Genomic DNA, 21,069 nt, shown 5'->3' with positions numbered 1-21,069 from the left:
AATTGGCTTTATTTTTTTGAGGTAACATTGGAAGTCCCCATGTTGACAGCTGCAAAGGCAGTCACATGTTTAATAGAGCAAAGAGCCCTACAAAGAAAGAAGTAAACTTTAGCTTTAGAAGTCCTTTTATCCTCCATGATTTTGATGGCTTTAAATTTGTCACCTGAATGCGATATTAACATAATCATCTGCATTTCAGCTAATGAATGCACCTGCTTCTAAGACTTTATTTTAGCAGTTTTAATGAGCTCTTCAAAAGAGTTTGCCTGGACTTACTGCACTGCTAGAGAAATAGCAGCTGTAAGCAACTAACAACACATTCAGTATTTGAATCAAGCTCTGTGAAGTTGTTAAACTTGAGAAGGAGTATCTATCCATCTGTCTGTGATAAGGGAAATGAATCTGAGATGTGGCTGTGGCATTTGGAAAAAGCACTAGAGTAAGTGGGGTTGGCCAGCAATGGTTATTCCTGTTTGGCCATAATATACGGATCCCAAACAATGCATTTAAGCTCTCTAAATCCCAGTTTCTCATCTTTATAATAATGGTACCCAACTTATAACTTTGTAAGAATCAGATGCCTCACTTGGTGTAAGGACTCCATAATGTTAATTTTTTTTATAATTATTGTTTATTGTTAAGCAGATACGACTTTAAGTGGATCAAACAAATTTAATTTGATTGGCTGTAAGTTGTCAGATGGCTCTTAAGTGAATAATTGCTCACTGAGACCTATAGTAAGAAAAACCCAAACTGATCTCTTTTACCTAAGTAATTAGGAAGCCTATTTCAATGCTGAATCATCATACCTTAACCCCACAGTGAAGATTTTTAAAAATCTTCTAGAAATTCTAGAAGTCCAAATCCCTAAATAATCCGATAAGCCATTTAGAATACATACGTATTGTGTAATGATGGGATACTAGCATAGGTATTGACTTTTAATATATATTTTAATACTTTTAATTATCAAATTCATTTCATGCCTGTTACACTCTGATTTCAACACTACATTTTCATGATGGTAGTCTCCCTCCTCCTTTTTTCCCATATGCTCCCGTGTACTTTAATTTGAAAATTTAAGTAGTAATAACCCATCCAAAACTCAATTGAACGGAAAGTGAAAAATAGGACAAACGTCACTTTAAAGATACACACAGCAGACATATTACAGCTCAACTAGAGGTAACACCCTGGAATAAAGATGCCAGATTGATCTCTCTCTCTCTCAGTCTCTCATTGGCTCTTTTTGGAAAATAGGTAGAATAAAGGTAAGATGGCTATTAAGAAAATGGAAAATTCTCTGATTCACAATTTATTTCGATCAAAAGTGAGACAACTACTCTGGCTGGGATGGATGTAGTTTATTTTATAAATTCCTTTTGCCTGTTATACCCTTCTGGCCAACAGTATTTCCTCAATAATTGGAGTTAGTTCATCTATGCTTCACTCCATACGACATAACGCTATAAGAGCCGAACCAGTTTAGGAATCTTTGCCAGTTTCTTAGAGGGATTTCTCTGAACAGGCATTGAGCTCTAGAAGCCATCAACTTGAACCTGCTAGATTAGGTGGGTTTCTGATAACTGCTTGCACCCCCACATTTCAAAAGATCCACTGTATCCAGAGTTGCATGAAGCATCTTTTCCAGAAGACATTCAGTTCTTCTCTTAGACTATAGCTCTGTAATCTGAGAAAATAACCCCAAGGGAGCTCACTTCCAGCTGTCCTTTGTGTTTTGCTATGGGAGGCCAGCTGGCCTCACAATGATGAGGACATGTTTTCTCTGGTCTGGCCATTCACAGAATAGTCCTGAGAAGGGCACCACTGAAGGGTAGCCACAGCATCACCTTGGAACCATTTAAACCAGAGTCCCAGGCCCCATCCCAGATCTACTGCATCAGAATCTACAACTTAATGAGATTTCTAGGTGGTTCATATGCACATTTAGGTTCAAGAAGCGGTGGTCAGAGAGATCTGCCTGAGATTGCTCTTTTCAGCAACAGGACCCACCATCTCCAACTCATCTTCCAGTTATATCCATTCACTTTCCACTTTTGGTCTCTAAACAGATTTCTCTGCAGTGCTCCTGAGCAAACTATCTCTATTTGGATGGATTCCCAACCAGTGGGTCCCACTGGCTATTGCACTGATAGTAATCTGCATTTCTATGGTCAGGTAGTCAAACGTGACAAAGCACAGCCTCCCACTAGCAAAACCATACCCATTCCTCTCCAAGTCATCTTGCCCTCCCTGTTCCCACAGCTGTAGTGTTACCATGTTCATAAATTATTGTTAAAGAAGGAAATTACCAAAAGAAAAAAAAATTGTCTCTATAAACCTGCATAGTTTAGAGCTAAAGAATATGTTAAAATTTTCCATTGTGGAAATTTCCCAGCTACTGGGCTCTTTAGATTTTTTTTTTTTTTTTCAGAGCTGCAAGCAAAGAATGGAAATTTCCAAGCAGCATCAAGGGCTGCTGTTCTGCTGACTGTCTTGCTCAGCCGGGGTCATCTGCTTCTCTAAGACATCAAGGAATGCCAAGGTAGGTCTGAGAGAACACACACACTTCCTCTGCAGGAAGGAAGGGATGTTTTTGTGCTACCTCCCGGCTGCGATGAGGAGAGGGGTAGGAAAGGTGACATGCCCTGCTCCATCCACCTGAGTGTGAATTTTGTTGATTGTTAATCACCTATCAGCAGCTTATCCTGTTTGACATCTTTCTAATGGCAGCTGGCTGGCAGGTCTTTTGTATTTTAAGAAATCTCTAAGGTGGATGGGAGACACAGAGAGTGAGAGGAACCAACATTTGTTGAGGTCTACTCTTTTAAGTACCCCGCCAGATATTTTATATATCACTTAACCTTTCTGTGACCTGCCCAAGGTTAACTTCTGATTTTCTGCACACCAAATTTTGAAAGCTTCATTTGTCCTTCTTGAGACACACTTACCTCTCTCAGACCCTCCCAGAGATTGGTCATCTTAAAGTATGCTCAAAGTTTCATCCCCACCACTTCGATAATGTCAACGGCTCAGTTCTTTTTCACTGGGTCTAAGTTGAAATAGATTTCCCTTCACAGCTGCTCCTGATACCTGAGCCAACAGGAATCTAAGAGTTCCCTGAATTCTGTCATGTTCCTCCCCATGTACTACTGCCGCTACAACAGAAGTCTGATGGTGGCAGGCCACCACGTAAAGATGTCAGCTTCTTGTGAACAAGGCCAAACACCCCGACTGGCTCTAGGCCAGACAGAATATTCCCAAACCCAGGTTGTGTGGCTTTGTCTAAAAGGGTTTGGGAGTTTTGTTTTTGTTTTTAATGCTTTTCCTCCACCCTCCCCAGAGTTTTGGGGTATTATGAGTAGATTCTAAATAGACTAAGGATAAACAGACTAAGGAACAACACATGGTACCAGGAACAGAAGAGTTAAAGAGGATTCCTGACATTATTGTTGCTACTTATATTTAACATTATTTATTAAGGCAAGTTTGGTAATAATGAAGATATTCTAGCAATACTTTTTAAAAAAATCAACACATGGATCGTGACTTTTTAAAAGACTATTTATTCCACTTTTTCAGTCACATCCATGTCCCTAGATAGCAATGTTGCCTTTGACAGTGACCAGTTTTAAAACCAGCTGATAATGGAAGTGGAGGGAAGTAAGAATAGTTGGCAAGAGTATTGTAGGTCTGTAGTCTCAAAGACTAACATTTGATTTAGCCATTGGTTACTTCTGTGATAACAATTTTCCCTATCACCTTATTAAGTGAGTGAGTAAAAGTCACTCAGTCGTATCGGACTTTTTGTGACCTCATGGACTGTAGCCCGCTAGATCTCCTGTCCATGGGGATTTTCCAGGCAAAGATACTGGAGTGGGTTGCCATGCCCTCCTCTAGGGGATCTTCCCAACCCAAGGATGGAACCCAGGTCTCCCTCATTGCAGGCGGATTCTTTACCATCTGAGCCACCAGGGAAGCATCCCCTTATTAAACCCATCTGATTCCTTGGTGAAATTCCTCAAGATGGTATTTTAATATAGGCCTATGGGCTTCCCTGGTGGCTCAGAGGTTAAAGTGTCTGCCTGCAACGCAGGAGACCTGAGTTCAATCCCTGGGTTGGGAAGATCCCCTGGAGGAGGAAATGGCAACCCACTCCAGTATTCTTGACTGGAGAATCCCATGGATGGAGGAGCCTGGTGGGCTACAGTCCACGGGGTCGCAAAGAGTCAGACACAACTGAGCGATATATGGGTATATGGGTATGGGTAGGTCTCATATAGTATAGCCACATTCATATAGCCACATTCCTGACAGGCTTCTTTCCACTCCTCTGCATTTGTCATTAGCAAGAAGATATTGGTCCTCTTAGTAAAAGACAATGATACGATGATTCATATCTGTGGGTGGGGCTGAAGAGACATATGATGAATACTCCTTTTCACTTTAGACCTCAGAGATGACTTTGTTTTTTAATTTATGGTTGGGATACATGCAGGTTTAGATGCTGTTTGATTTTAATCATGGCCCCAATTCTCTCCCCACTGTTTACCTGCCCTTGCAATGTGACTTTGCATCCCCTTCCTTCAAGAGTTAAGACTATTTCCCCACTCCCTGAATCTGGGTTGGCTGACTTGTTGTGACTACTGGCATACAATGCCAGTTATAATGTGCCAGTTCCTAGCCTAAGCTCAAATGTACAGTACTAATTTCTTTCTTTCTTGGAAACTGCCGCTGCTACATGAACAAGCCTCAGTTAGTCTGCTGGAAGGTGAGAGCTCCTGAGGGGTAGAGAGTACCCTTCCTAGCTAAGGCCATCCCAGACCAGCCAGTCCAGAGCTAACACCAGCTGATCACAAATGCATGAACAAGCCCACCAAGATCAGCCAGGCCCACACTAGATTAACAGAACCCATTCAGCTAACTCACAGTCTCATGGGAAATAATAAATGGTGGCTATTTTAAGCCACTCATTTTTAAGCAATAAGTTATGAAGCAATAAGTAACCAATACAGATAACCAATTCCACTTTTTTTTTTCTTCCTCACTGCCAGGAAGCTTAGAGTCAAATTGGAAGCCCAGTCACAGAATCTATGTTCATTCATTTATTAGCCATAAAGGGTTCATGTTTATTGTACTCCTTATGGCTAATGTATTTGCAATCTTCTCTCTCCTTGGTAGCAAATTTTAAAAATCAACAGTCTATTATCTGCCGTATTGGTTCTAAAACCAAATCAATTCTGTGTTTTAAATATTTAGGTGGTTTTTATTTATCAGATTAGAAAAGAGGACTCTAGAGCAGGATTGACAAACATTTTCTGTAAAGAGCCAGCAAGTAAATAAATAAATGGCTTTGCAGGCCGTACAGTCTCGGTCATAAGGACTCAACTCTGCCATTGTAGCACTAAGGCAGCTCTAGACTACATGTAAACAAATAGGCATGGCCCTTTTCCAAAAAGGCTTAATTATAAAAACAGGCAATGGATAGGGTTTGGCCCTCAGGCCACAGTTTGCTAACTCCTGATCTAGAGCAACCTATGTTACTATGCAAAAACATCTTCACCTATACCATGATCCCATCAACTTTATTGTAGTTTACCTCAATTACTTTGAAAAAACAATAAATTAAGTGACTTTATTTCCTCTCTCAGAAGACAAGAAGGGGTTGACTATAAAGCAAAGCTGTACACGCTAAAAGCGTTTGTACCAGGGCAAGGACAATACTGAACAACTTAAAATTCCGTAGCCACTTAGTCCATAACTGGTTATTTACTTAATGCTAAAGGCCAGGGTGACACAAGCAATGTCTCACTTGTTTTGTTTCGTTTCCCAGCCTTTAATCTCATATACTCATTTAACAAATGCACGGCTGTATGTCACAGTGAGGATGGGGCTCCAGTTGTACTTGCCTACTTGGAGCTCCCTGAATGTATTGTGCTATTTCACGCCTCTCTAGCTCTGCACACAATGTTCCTTCTGCCTGGAACACACTTAGGCCTCTTCTCTTACTGGCTGACGCCCACTCTCTGATCAAAACTCAGCTCAATGATACTGCCTCTTGGAAGACTTCCCTGAGTGCACCTCCACCGCCTCACCCTCAGCCGCTAGTGCGCACAGTCAGTCTCAGCATTGAGTCTACTAAAGTAATCATTAAACTAGTTAGCAATGCTTATACAGTACCAAGGACTCACTATATGCTAGACACTGTTAAATATAGTCATTTAATTGAAGTTAGTGGTAAACCTGCCTATTTCTCAAATCCAATCATGCGTTCAAAAACATATATTGAGTACCTCACAATGCTTGTGCTAGGCAAAAAAAAAAGATAAATAAAACACAAGCTTATACTATAGAGTTGGAGAAGGAAATGGCAACCTACTCCAGTATTCTTGCCTGGGAAATCCCACGGACAGAAGAGCCTGGCAGGTTATAGTCCATGGGGTCACAAAAGAATCAGACACAATTTAGTGACTAAACAAAAAAACCCCAAATGCTATAGAGTAGAAGCCCTCTGAAGGCACACTGTGTCTTATTTCTTTTTTTCTCAACACCCAGCAGTGTCCAGAGCAGAGATTTTAAATTAATATTAGGTGAATGAATGAATGAAAATAGCTAATACTTATGCAGTACCTAATATGGGCCAGGCAATGTTCTAAGCTCTTTACATGTCTAAACTCCTTTAATTTTTATTGACTTATGGGTTGGCTAGTGTAATTACCACCATTTCATATATGGGGAATTGGAGTCATGGAGAATTTTTAAGTAACTTGCCCAAGGTCACACAGCTAGTACATGACAGAGCTGGTTTCAGAGTACATGTTCACAGTCCCTGGATAAAATGAAAGCTTGAGTGACTCAACATAAATCCATTGCCACTCCTGGAAAAGTAATTCAAAGGACACAACTTTGATGATACAGGTGGCGCTGTGGTAGCAGTTATAAGCTTTAGCCTAGAAGTCAGAATTGTGTTCACGTTTGCCTTCTGGTGCTCAGTGTCAGTGACCAGTGTTATTGAAGTTGTGGATGGGTGTCTCTTAAGCGCACCCTCACATTTACTTACATAACATTCTAGTTGATACTGAACTCCAAGTTGATTTCTCCCACTGCCTTCCCCTCCTCTTGAGTGGACATGCCTTGATGCCTGAGGGATGACCTCAGTACATCTCTGCCAGCATGTGACTACTGTTTTGACTTTCCTGGTGGCAAATAGGATTATAAAGCAGATCCATCTACACTGGCCCACTCAAATCAACACTTAAGTCAATTAGCATTTTGAAGAAGCCTACAGACACATGTCCAGCATGCTGGTGAACCTGGCTGGCCATGTGCATTTTTTAACAGGATTGTTGGCAGTCACTCACTGATGACTCTGGAAGTCCCCATGGGGCCTCCTAAGCAGTACACCCCTCAGTGGGGGAAGACACAGACACAAACTGGCCTGCAGATGCCTCTGAGAATAGGCTTGCTCTGCTGAAAGAGAAAGAACAGGTATTTCCAATAGAATTTTGCTTTTGAAGCAGACATAGGTTTGGAAAGTTTTAGATTTGAACATTAGGCCACTAGAAAATAAAAGTGGGAGACTTCCCTGGTGGCCCAGTGTTTAAGAATCTGCTTGCTAATGCAGGGAATATGGGTTCAATCCCTGCTCCGGGAAGATCCCACACGCCTCAGGACAACTAAGCCTGTGTGCTGCAACAAGGAGGAGCCCCTGCTTGTCATAAACCAGAGGAAAGCCCGCACGCAGCAACAAAAGCCCGGCAACAGCCAAAAACAAAGAAACAAATAATTTTTTTAAAAAAAGAAAATAAAAGTGATCACAGAGCCCCTGAAGATTCTTAAAGTCCCTGGTCCGTCTGAGTGTAGAACAAATGTGCCCCTTCTCTTGTCTCCAAGAAGTTTCTTCAAAATACTGGACTCTGCCCCTTACTCCCGTTGCAGTTAGGTAATACGAAGAGGCGAGGAAGCAACGTGCTGGTGGCCTCCACTGATGGAGCAGAGGGCCTACAAAGATGTACCAGGACTAGCTCTCACAAGCCGCCAGTCTAAGGCACAACAGAGGCCTGAAAGAATCCGACAGTTCAAGAACTGGCTCTTACAAGCAACCATGTGGCACTGCAGACCTCTGCAAGATTGTACCCACAAGTACTCGATAAGGTATGAGAAGATATTCTCTACCCATTTCTCCTCTACAGGCTTTCTTCCCAGTCAGGAATTAATTATGGGACTTTTCCAGGAAAAACTGGAAGACCTGAGAAACATCCAGTTGACCACTGTGTGTGTGTGTGTGTGTGTGTGTGTGTGTGTGTGTGTGTGTGTCTGTGCGCGCACGTGTGTGTGTGCTCAGTCGTGTCTGACTCTTTGTAACCCCATGGACTGGAGCCTGCCAGGCTCATCTGTCAATGGAATTTTCCAGGCAAGAATACTGGAGTGGGTTGCCATTTCCTCCTCCAGGGGATCTTCCCAACCCAGGGATCAAACCCTTGTCTTTTGTATCTCCTGCAATGGCAGGAGGATTGTTTGCCACTGTGCCACCAGTGTTCTTGGGTACCCACAAACATGTTTTTCTGGGTTTGCATACAATTTATAGCACCTTATTTTTCCAATTAAAAGAATCTGGACATTACTGTATTTATACCTCATTTCATACAAGTTAACATTTAGTTTTCTGCTTATTTCATTATGTAAAACTTGCCATTTCCCAATCTAGATCATAAACTCACTGAAGGCAGGGATAATGTCTTTACTTCCTTTGACTCCTCTGCAGGACCAGCATAGAATGGAGGAGTGCAAGACAAAGGAAAACGCAATGACAAAGGTCAAAGGAAAATGACCCCAGGACTGTGTCTGCAGACCTGGGCAGCTGCTCTGTTCCTGTACCCTTCCACTGGGAATAAGGGCTGCAGAAAGCACAGAACCCTCTGAGATGCAATTTCCTTGTCCTAAGATTGCCCCACTTACCTTACCAGTTTGTTGGGAGGATCAAATAAGATAACATATGTGAATTTTGTAAACCAAGATTTGCTAGCTACTGAAATGTAAAAAATCTTCAGAAGAGGCACTCAGTAAGTATCTGATTGATTTTTAATGACAAGGTATTGTCTTCCCTTCCCCTTTCTATTCTGTTCCTTTAGGAGGGGTTATTTCTAAGGATTTAATTTCATGAGTGGCAAAGCCACTCCACATCTTCCTGGAACTGTGTGAAATGTCCCTTAGAGCATTTCACTGCATAGTTACCTTAAAGTTTGATTAAAATTTAAGCAAACCAACCAAAAAAAGTCACAAAGCATGTCATGGTCCCACCTATCACACAGGGTTCCTAGAGATCGATGCATTTGTAACTCCCTAGGGTTTCAGAGCCTTGCTTATGCTTTATCAGCTCACTCACATTGTACCCAAGGCAAGGATTATGTATATTTCTATATTCCAGAATATACTTGATACATAGGAGCGGCAGATCACTGCTCAAAGTCCAAACCAGATGAGAAGAAAATGAAAAATGTGACACCTTGTATGAGAAATTTCACAAAGAGATGACACTATGAAACAGATTTTTAGGACTGTTCATTCATTTAGTCTTTATTTTCTTTTTTTTTTTAGTTTTACCACTTTATTGCTATCAAGTCATCTCCCTCCACCCTCATGCACACATGCTCAGTCATGTAACCCCATGGACTGCAGCCTGCCAGGCTCCTCTGTCCATGGACTTTTCCAGGCAAGAATACTGGAGTAGGTTGCCATTTCCTTCTCCTAGTTTTCATTTTCTATTCGTTCTTAGCGGAGGAGACAATCTCTCTGTAGTAACAGAATTCTACAGAATTCTATACGATATATTAGAAAAATCTTCTAAACATGGTTATTTCTCAAATGATTCTGGAAGATAAAAAGTTTAGTTACAGGGTGTCTTCTCATTTAACTGGAGAATGAAATGGAGATACTAAGACATAAAGCAAGTTGTGTGTTCTAGGGATTAGCTTATATAGATTTCTGACTCCCCATCTAATATGTGGGGAGTAAATGAAATAAAGTAAAAATAAATGAAAGTAAAATGAAATGACAGTAAAAATAACTAGAGAACTGATGCCTTGTTCCTGGTAATAAATGTCATCTCTTACTGAAATTTAAAAATTTTATTATCTTCAATTAATTCATGAAATTCATGTGAGCCTATTTTTTTCCAGGTTCAATTATAGAGTGTCAACTGCAAGACTCATATACAGGGTTGAAGCATTTTATTGACATACTGAATCCAAACTAACTTTGAACTTCATTGATGAAAATATTTAAGATGCTCTTATAATGAGGCACAAAAAGAGGACTCTTTTGCAGAATAAACCAATCTAGAACAGTTTCCTAAGACCTCATTTATTGTCTTTTGAAAACCTTTTATTATGGAAAGTTTCAAACATACCCAAAGGTAGAAAGAAGAGTAAGAATGCACCCAACTTCCATTCTTATGAACCCAACATTCAGCTTCAACATGTGGTCAATCCTGTAACTCTGGTGTTCACTCAACGTTCAGTTCAGTTCAGTTAAGTTCAGTCGCTCAGTCGTGTCCGACTCTTTGCAACCCCATGAGTCGCAGCACGCCACACTCAACATTAGTAACCATTAAACTCACATTATATGCCAATAAATTTTAATGTTCAAATATAATAAATGCTTATTCTTGTGTATTTATTTTACATATATATTTATTACACTTATTTATGTATATTTTCCTAAAACAAGTTTAATTTTCCTCAGGCATTTTTCTCTCTCAAGTCTCTCTCACTTCCCAGGGATGAAGTGAGGCCAGCCTCATCCATAATCAATACCAAAGGACAAATACTTAAGAAGAGGAAGAAGTGGTAGATTTTAAGTATATTAATCTATTAATTATTCACTTCCTATGACACCATGCCTTGCTCCCTTTGCCTAAAATGTAGGAAACAGTGATGATAGGAAGGAAGCACTTCCAACAACAGAACTGAAACTTTGTCTCTTTGCTCCATTATTATATAATGAGTGGCAAAATAAGGGGTCACTCCATTCTATAATAAAGGGACAGAGAGACTCAGGGACAAATATTGCAACCCAAATGTTTCAAGGTGGAGAGTTTCTTATACCTGAAAGTGAAAGTTGCTCAGTCTATGTCTGACTCTTTGCGACCCCTGTGACCCGATGTGCTATTGTCCTCATGGAATTCTCCAGGCAAGAACACTGGAGTGGGTAGCCTATCCCTTCTCCAGGGGATCTTCCCAACCCAGGAATAGAACTGGGGTCTCCTGCATTGCAGGCAGATTCTTTACCAGCTGAGCTACTGGGGACCGAGCCTTCTTATACCTAACAGGTATATTTATTTGATTATATATACAAATAAAATTTTGTAGAGTACAAATAGTTTGCTGTATAAAATTGTTATTCTAGGATTTATCAAACCATATGCCCATTTGTAGCTACATCATACCCACAGGAATCCTAAAATAATAATAATTTTTTTTAAATACATAAACTAGAATGATGAAGTTGTGTAGAAGTTATATGGCTTTAACAAAACTTTGATTTAGCATGGTAAAAACAGCAAAATTTCTGCCTAGATGGTAACATGTACCATTTGTTCGATTTTAGGATCCTTGATTGCTCTTGGGAACAAGTATACTGCTGTGGTATGAAGTGGAAGGTATAATTTGGAGCCAGATGAGGAGAAAAAAAGGTTCCTTTCAGAAGTAATATATTCATGTAAACATAAAAGTTATCCAAAAATGGTTTAATAATTTCACCAAGTAATCTAAATTTCATAGGCAAGTTTCTTATAGAACTACCACAAACTTTGTAGAACTCAAGCCTTCCACTGAAAAAAGTTTTAAAGCTGTTTTAAACAAATACACAGAGGATAGCAAGCCACAAAGTGGACTGCAATGTCACTCACTGTTTGCTTTATCACCCATGGTATCTTGTTTTGCATCCAGGAGAGACTCAGAGAGATGTAAGGATGGATACTTGTCATAATTCATTCCATGTGGACTTTTAGAATCCAGGATAACAGCTTTCTTTTTTGCTTCAATAGTTACACTCTGATAGGAATCTGGAAAGTGCTATGCACAGGAATGGTGCTCAGTCGAAACTGGGCTCATCTCCAGCTCCACTTAAGAGAGTTCATTGCTGTCTACAGGTGATATTGAAGGGAATGAGGAAAACAAACTTCCTTAATTAGTGTTTGGTGCCAATGACCTTACCTCACTATGGAAGAAATAAATTACATTTCTTCCTCATCATATTCACGATGAATCTCTGAGATACAGGGATACCAGTTACTCAGTCAGAAATATGCATTTATTTATTTAAGAGAAGTAAGCAAGTCATAGGAAAATTTTGAACTTAACAAAGGGGGAGAAGCTTTTTCACCAAGCAGCATGCAGGATCTTAGTTCCCTGAACTGGAGTCGAATCTGCGCTCCCTGCAGTGGAAGCACAGAGTCTTAACCACTGGACCACTAGAGATGTCCCTGAAAAAGCTTCTAAAAAAGGATCAAGCCAGTAAACCTAAGGAAAACAAGGTGGGTTGGGGAGGAAACAACAATGAAGTATAATAAGCAATAAAAATAAAAAAGAATGAATAAAAATAAATATATCGGTGACTACTAAAAATTTGAGTTGCATTTCCCTTTTAAAAAACTTTCAGATTGGGCTCAGAAAACAGAATTAAACTATGTATAAGAAATTAACTTCAAATAAAGTGAGGAAGTTTGAAAATAAACAGGCAATTACAAAACCATGAAAGTGAAAGTGTTCATTGTTCAGTCATGTCAGACTCTTTGTGACCCCATAGACTGTAGCCTGCCAGGCTCCTTTGTCCATGGAGTTCTCCAGGCAAGAACACTGGAGTGGATTAGCCATTCCCATTTCCAGGGGATCTTCCTGACCCAAGGATCAAATGTGGGTCTCCTGCATTGCAGGCAGATTCTTTACCATCTGAGCTACCAGGGAAACCCAAAAGCATGAATGGCAATATTAATATCAAATTTAAGGCCAGAAACATTAGAAAGGAAGAAGAGGATGGAAAGATTAAAGGCACTATGGCAGAGAGTGCAAGATGCCTAGGCCCATTCCTTGTCACCCTTGCTAGCAAATCTCATTTTAATTTGTCACAGCAATGTGTTCCAATGCAAACATATTATTTTCCATACTCTTTTACAATTAAGGGTGGACAAAGGTTAGTGGGTTAAGCCTGGAAGTTATTCTTTTCTTTTCTTTTTTTTCCTCTTCCTGACTGGAATATGCATATTATGGCTGAAGCTACAGGAACTGTCTTGCAATGGGGACTTGGCGACAAACACCACTTGCTAAAGGTGGTAGAGCAGAAAGACACAGAGAGCTTGCATTCTAAACGACCAAGGAGCCCCGTTACCAGTCCTGGACTTCTTTCACTATCAGGTATTTTTCATGTTTGAGAAAAATACATTTCTATTTATTTAAGCCACTATTATTTGGGTATGATTTTATATGCAGTCAGCTCAATTTCCTGTGGTGCAGATATAAACATAAATACACACACACACACACACACACACACACATATATGTTGTCAGCTATGGAGAACTAAAAAATAGCACAAAAGTTTTGTAAAAATCAAAATTACCAGAAAGACAAGCAGAATTTGATGGTAACTACTACTATGGTTGTCACAGTAGTAGTTACCTCTTTCAAAATTTTATATAATATGAAGTCAAAACAAATGAGAATATGGAAGACTATAATGATATAATCTATGTTTGGTATACAAGCAGGTATATATGACTATATATGTGTGGTTGGTATATAGTATAAATTTTTACCTTACAAAAAGAGAATATGCAATCTTTTTATGTGTGGATGGAACACTTACAAAATCAATCATGTATTTGGCCATAAAAGGTGAGAACATATTGTGGTTAGGGTGCAGAAGAAAGATGATGAAACCAGACAGTCTGTTCTATGGCTTGCTGGCAGAGTGACCTTGGGCAAGTTACTTAACCTTTCTGGGCTTTCTATCTTTATCTATAGAGTAAGGAGCCTGGTGGTGGGCTACAGTCCATGGGATCACAAAGAGTCAGACACGACTGAGTGACTAACATACACAGGCTCATAATAGTTAGAAATGTTATCTCCTAGAATTGTTATTTTGGACTGTGAAGAAAGCTGAGCACCGAAGAATTGATGCTTTTGAACTGTGGTGTTGGAGAAGACTCTTGAGAGTCCCTTGGACTGCAAGGAGATCCAACCAGTCCATCCTGAAGGAGATCAGTCCTGGGTGTTCATTGGAAGGACTGATGTTGAAGCTGAAACTCCAGTACTTTGGCTACTTCATGTGAAGAATTGACTCATTGGAAAAGACCCTGGTGCTGGGAGGGATTGGGGGCAGGAGGAGAAGGGGACAACAGAGGATGAGATGGCTGGATGGTGTCACCAACTAGATGGACATGGGTTTGGGTAGACTCCGGGAGTTGGTGACGGACAGGGAGGCCTGGCGTCCTGCAATTCATGGGGTCACAAAGAGTCGGACACGACTGAGCGACTGAACTGAACTGAGAATTGTTATTATCCCTTCTGGCCTAGCATTTTTCCAGCTTGATGTCAATTTACTTACATAAAGCTGCTAGTGCTGCTTATAACTAACTCTAGGTAGAGGTGGCAGGGGTCACTGGTCAGTTTCCATTGAAGGGTCAGGGCAGGATAGAAGGTTAACATTTCTCCATTTGGCTTCAACTGAACAGCGAACACAACACTGTCTAGCACAGAATTCAAGAGCACCGGTGAGGGTGGGATGTTGCGAAAGAACAGCATGTATATTATCTATGGTGAAACAGGTCACCAGCCCAGGTGGGATGCATGAGACAAGTGCTCGGGCCTGGTGCACTGGGAAGACCCAGAGGAGTCGGGTGGAGAGGGAGGTGGGAGGGGGGATCGGGATGGGGAATACGTGTAAATCTATTGCTGATTCGTGTCAATGGATGACAAAACCCACTGAAAAAATAAATAAATAAATAAATTTAAAAAAAAAAAAAGAATATTAAATGGATGAATTGTTACTTGCAGGAAAAGAAACAGGCACCATGTTTCCAATTATTCTTCATTTCAGACAACAACTAGCTGTTTCCGTTGGCAGGCACGGTAGCTGAATGGGGAACACAATTGAGTAAACTCTGCTGTAGAAGGATGAATGTGGGCCAGTGAATTTTTTTGACACAGTCCCAGCTTTATTTGTGCTTATTGCTGGCAAGCTAATATGAGGGACATTAGGAAACAATTGACAAAAACTTCATAAATAAGGCTTAAAGGACAAGAAGTATCTATGGCCCCTAACACATCAACTTTTGTACCAATAAGGATTGTTTGTGATATAAGGCAGAACCTCTAAATTTAGCTGCTGGATACAAAAAAGAAGAAACACATATCAATCTTTTTTTTTTTTTTTTAAGTGAAAAAGGGAAAGTGAAAGTGTTAGTCGCTCAGTCATGTCTGACTCTTTGCGACCCCAGGGGCTGTACTGCTAGGCTCCTCAGTCCATGGATTCTCCAGGCAACAATACTGAAGTGGGTTGCCATGTCCTTCTCCAGGGATTTTCCCAACCCAGGGATTGAACATGAGTCTCCTGCAGACAGATTCTCAACTAACTAAGCCACCAGGGAAGCCCCCACCGTTTTCTATGCCCACAAAATATTACATTTTTTAATCATAAAAGTAAAATATTGGAGTATGTATAATAGTTTAAAATAGGTCAAGAAAAGATAATTTTTAGGAGCAAGTACAGTAATATATGAACATAGGAAAACTATTATAAATACAACAAAAAAATACTTGTATATTGTAATAATTATTTCATGGAAGTAAATACAGTTTTTTTATAAACTGTGTTGAATGTTTACATATTTTTAAATAAAATTAAATTTAATGAAAAATATTATATAAATAAGAAACATCAAAGTTTTATTCCTGAACTGAGATGGGAAGCAAAACTGAATTGAAGATAAGAAGTTTATTTTAGGTCACAAACCATTGATAAACTATCTGATGTCAACTGGAAATGAATGGAGTATTTGTTCCTTTACTTTGCAGGACCTGTAATAGCATCAGCAGAGTGGTATTTATGTTTTTGCATATTTTTCTACATTTCATCTCAAATATGTTGATGTACAAATACATAAACTGAGGGTAGTTAATTTTTCAGTCCAGAATATTTCCTAACTCTCAGCATCATTTTAGCATATCAATTCTTCACCGATCCCCACTCCTTCCTCTCTTTAAAAAAGGTTTTGTGTGATTACGAAATCAGCTCTCATTTTTTCTACTTAGAATGACCTTCTCGCCAACTCTGCACTCATAAACATCCTTTCTCAGCCTTTGCTTAAGCTGTTGTTATTCACAGAAGCTCCATCTTCTTTCCATGTGTAAGAGAACATCAGACTCAGGAAGAAATTTTTTTCAACTATGGAGTTTCAGACTTAGATACAATTCAAACAATGCATTTGTTCCCAGATGAAGATACATATAGGGTGCCTGTCTCTCAGGGAAGAAGGCAGACTGGGGAGGAAAGACAGACAGAAATGGAAACAAGAGGAGAGAAAGGCAGAGAACAGACTTCCTCTGTTTGAACTGTACTAGAAGCTGAGATTCTGTACTCTTTCTGTAACCCTGTTGATTAACACAAGACTACAAGGCTATCAAGGCTACATGCAATTTCAAAAATTCAACTTGGCAGATAGTAGTACATATTTACTGGATTAAATTGATAAAACCAGTGTTAAGAACTACATTAACATGATGAGAAGATTCTCTTTTTGTTCTAGAAGATTTTTTGTAAGGATTTTTTTTTTTTAATTCTAAAAATTATCTTCCTAAAATTCATATGAGTCTATCTAATCTTATAAGGCACAGGCTCATCTTGCATTCCTGCCTGTACCCAACACATGGAGGTCAGATATCTTGTGCTGCCCTTATCCTTGTGATGGAAAGAAAGGCCACAAAGTAATTTTAAAAGATAAAGAAGGATTAAGAAAACCAGAGAATGGGTTCTGAGGAAAATGCAACCACATGTGAAATCAGGAATTTTTCTTTCCATGTAATTAATAAAGCTTTTTGGACCCTTCTTGTCCCCTCATACTTGTTTTTCCCTTCATCAGGCAGGGAAACTCAATTTTGTCTATTAAGAATGCCATCTGCCTCTCTAAAAAAAGGACGGACTGAGTGGGGTGGTGATAGTGAGGGGAAAGATGGGGGATTAAAAGTCTTTAAAGTTTGTAAAGGAAGGAAAGTGAAAACTGAAAAAACTAAATGCAATTGTCAGTTTCTTCCTCAAACTTCACTTCTGGTTACAAGATAATTTACAGTAGATGAAGACCATGTTTTTACAAACCTAACTCACATCATCATTCTAGTCTCTGATGTATCTCTCTTCCATTTATTGGTCAGTAAAGAAATTCATCTCACCCAGAATCCAATCCTCTAAAATGAGCCACAATGCATGACTCAAGATTCAACTAGCAACAGTATTTTTCCTCATATTAGATTTAATGTTTTCTTCAAGATTGGCTTGTAGGTTAGTTTATTCCCCACTCCTAGGTAGTTACAGATTTTTGTAATACTGTGTCTGTTGTATGAATACGTTTGTGTGTGTGTGTATGAATAAAATATAGTGTATACACATATAGTGTTTGAATAGTATTATAATTACAATCACATGTTTAAAGAAAATATTGATTTTGACAATTCACCCAAAGAAAGGACAAACTAACTAAAACAAATACCATGTTATGGAATACATCTGACTTTCATTTTTAAAATCAAGTAATTTTCACTGGAATTTTACAAATTTGATTCAGTCATTTCTTATATGCTAGGGATTGAAATCTCCCTCATATATTTTAATTATTCATCATAGATGTCAAACATTACACAAAGATTTATGGTGAAATTAATACTGTGGATCAAGTATAAGTGGCTGCTCCCCAATTGCATTTGACAGCATTTCTATCTTTCAGTGGTTCTGGAAAAGTCTAACATTAGGTTTGTGAAAGTCAGAGCCTTTCTAGCTGCAGTTACTATAAAAGAAATTTTTAAGGACATTCACGGTGAGCAAGATAGGTAGAACTGAATTCATACTGTCTAACTTTCTGGGTCTGTGGCGCTAGTGGTAAAGAATCTACTTGCCATTGCAGGAGACGTAAGAGACTCGGGTTCGACCCCTGGGTTGGGAAGATCCCCTGGAGGAAGAAATGGCAATCCATTCCAGTATTCTTGCCTGGAGAATCCCATGGATAGAGGAGCCTGGTGGGCTACGGTGGGCTACGGTCCATAGCGTTTGAAAGAGTTGGACATGACTTAAGCGATTCAGCACGCATGCACAACTTTCTGGGTCATCAAGTACAGTCACTGTTAAATTAATCCTTGAATAGTTGTATTGTGTGTATTCATTCTGACTCTCTGTGACCCCATGGACTGTAGCCCACCAGGCTCCTCTGTCTATAGGATTTTTCAGGCAAGAATACTAGAGTGGGTTGCCATTTCCTCCTCCAGGGAATCTTCCAGACCCAGGGATCAAGCCCCCATCTCCTGTGTGTCCTGCACTGGCACGTGAATTCTTTACTACTGAGCCACCTGGGAAGCCCCACCGCTATACTAATGAGCCCAAACCAAACGCTTCAAAGGTTCTTTGCTGTTTCTGGTCAAAGGTGAAAGGTTCACACTCCTAGGTCTTGCATGCATAGCCTTTCTCCACTGGCTCCAATCTATGATCCTACTACCTCCCTGCTGTGCTGGTCCCACTAGTCTGTGCACTGTTCCCCAAAAGTGCCCTGTGTTTCTCAACCCTCAGGCATTGACTCAAGCGGTTCTTCTCACCTGGAATATCTTCTTCCTTTTGCTCTACAATTCTTTGTGTAAATGCTGTGCATTTTATTTAAACAAAGTAATGCATGACTACCTTCCCTTTGGGAAAATATTTGAACAATATAGAAGTGTATGTACAGCAGAAACTGCAAGTTTCTATGAACTCTAGACCTTCCTTCCCCTCCCCTACGGCACTCCCTCCTCCCAATTTGCTCGTATACTTCCGACAATTTCTATCTGCATTTAATACACTTCTAGTTTTGTTAATTTCATTTTTAGGCAAGTGGGGTTAAACTAAAAACATACTCTGGTGGTTAGCTTCCTCCTCTTCAAGACCTATATTAAATTTCCTATCTCCCTGGAAGCCCCCCTCGCTACTTTAACATCCTCCCCCATCCCTCATTACCCTGCCTTGAACTTTTAACTCTTGGTATCCATACCACTCTTCTGATCCATCTGTTTATATGACACTGGGTTTTTAAATTATATTATGTATAAGTTTTATCACTGGAACATAAAGTCTTTGAGAGCAGGACCTTATCCTCATTTTTCATGATGCGGATTTAGAACTTTCAGTTTAGAACTGTATTATACACAGAGGAGGTATTCAAATGCCTTCATGGATCATAGCCTTGTGGTGGTGAAGGGGGGCACTTGCATAACTCAATGAGCTATGAGTCATGCTGTACCGGGCCACACAAAATGGACAGGTCATCGTGAAAAGTTCTGACAAAATATGGCCCACTGGAGGAGGCAATAGCAAAGCACTTCAGTTTTCTTGCCTGAAGAACCCCATAGACATTATGAAAAGGCAAAAAGATATGACACCAGAAGATGCGCCCCCCCCCCCCCACCCTGCCCAGGTCAAAAGATGTCCAACATGCTACTAGAGAAGCAGAGGGCAATTATTAATAGCTCCAGAAAGAAAGAAATGGCTGGGCCAAAGTGGAAACAACACTCAGTTGTGGATGTGTCTGGTGGTGAAAGTAAAGTCTGATGCTGTAAAGAACAATATTACATAGGAACCTGGAATATTAGGTCCATGAATCAAGGTAAACTGGATGTGGTCAAGCAGGAGATGGCAAGCATGAACATCTACATCACAGGAATCAGTGAACTAAAATGGATGGGAATAGGGGAATTTAAATAAGAGGACCATGATGTGTACTACTGTGGGCGACAATCCCTTAGAAGAAACGGAGTAGCCCTCATACTCAACAAGAGAGTCCAAATAGCAGTACTTGGGTGTAACTTCAAAAATGACAGAATGATCTCGATTCATTTCCAAGGCAAACCATTTAATACCACAGCAATCCAAGTCTATGCCCCAACAATTGATGCTGAAGAAGTTGAAGTTAACGAGTTCTATAAAAAGCTACACCTTCTAGAACTAAAACCAAAAAAAGATGTCCTTTTCATCATAGGGGATTGGAATGCAAAAGTAGGAAGTCAAGAGACATCTGGAATTACATGCAAGTTTGACCTTGAAGTACAAAATGAAGCAAGGCAAAGGCTAACAGAGCTTTCTCAAAAGAACACGCCGGTCATAGCAAACACCCTTTTCTAACAACTCAAAGAGATGATTCTACACATGGACATCACCATCAATACCAAAATCAGACTGATTATGTTCCTTGAAGTCAAAGATGGAGAAAGATGTACACAGTCAGCAAAAACAAGACCTGGAGCTGACTTGGCTCAGATCATGAGCTCCTTATTGCAAAATTCAGGCTTAAACTGAAGAAGGCAGAGAAAACCACTAGGCCATTCAAGTATGACCCAAATCAAATCCCTTATGATTATACAGTGGAGGTGATGAATAGATTCAAGGGATTAGATCTGGCAGACAGAGTGCCTGAAGAACTATGGATGGAGGTTTGTAACACTTTACAGGTGGCAGTGACCAAAACCATCCCAAAGATAAAGAAATGCAAGAAGGCAAAGTGGTTGTCTGAGGAAGCTTTACAAATAGCTGAGGAAAGAAGAGACGCAAAAGGCAAAGGAGAAAGGGAAAGATATACCCAAGTGAATGCAGAGTTCCAAAGAATAGGAAGGAGAGATAAGAAGGCCTTCTTCAATGAACAATGCAAAGAAATAGAGAGAAACAATAGAATGGGAAAGATTAGATATCTCTTCAAGAAAATTGGAAATATCAAGGGAACATTCAAGCAAGGATGGGCATGAAAAAGAACAGGTTCTGTAGAGAACCTAACAGAAGCAGAAGAGA

The 21,069-nt window shown here is 39.9% G+C and overlaps 1 protein-coding gene and 1 long non-coding RNA gene across 2 annotated transcripts in view; one reads left to right on the top strand and one right to left on the bottom strand.

Moving 5' to 3' along the window:
- MKLN1 (muskelin 1) overlaps positions 1-21,069 on the bottom strand; it is a 377,600-nt gene that overhangs the window by 309,032 nt on the left and 47,499 nt on the right. The gene's annotated exons all lie outside the window — the stretch shown is intronic.
- LOC133072495 (uncharacterized) lies at positions 7,961-10,648 on the top strand. Its single transcript, XR_009696753.1, has 3 exons — positions 7,961-8,154; positions 8,765-9,062; positions 10,179-10,648. It is a non-coding gene; the product is annotated as an uncharacterized LOC133072495 (long non-coding RNA).

Source organism: Dama dama, chromosome 18 (assembly GCF_033118175.1).
Source record: "Dama dama isolate Ldn47 chromosome 18, ASM3311817v1, whole genome shotgun sequence".
NCBI classification, from domain to species: Eukaryota; Metazoa; Chordata; class Mammalia; order Artiodactyla; family Cervidae; genus Dama; species Dama dama.
This window is presented reverse-complemented; position numbering and strand designations above follow the sequence as displayed.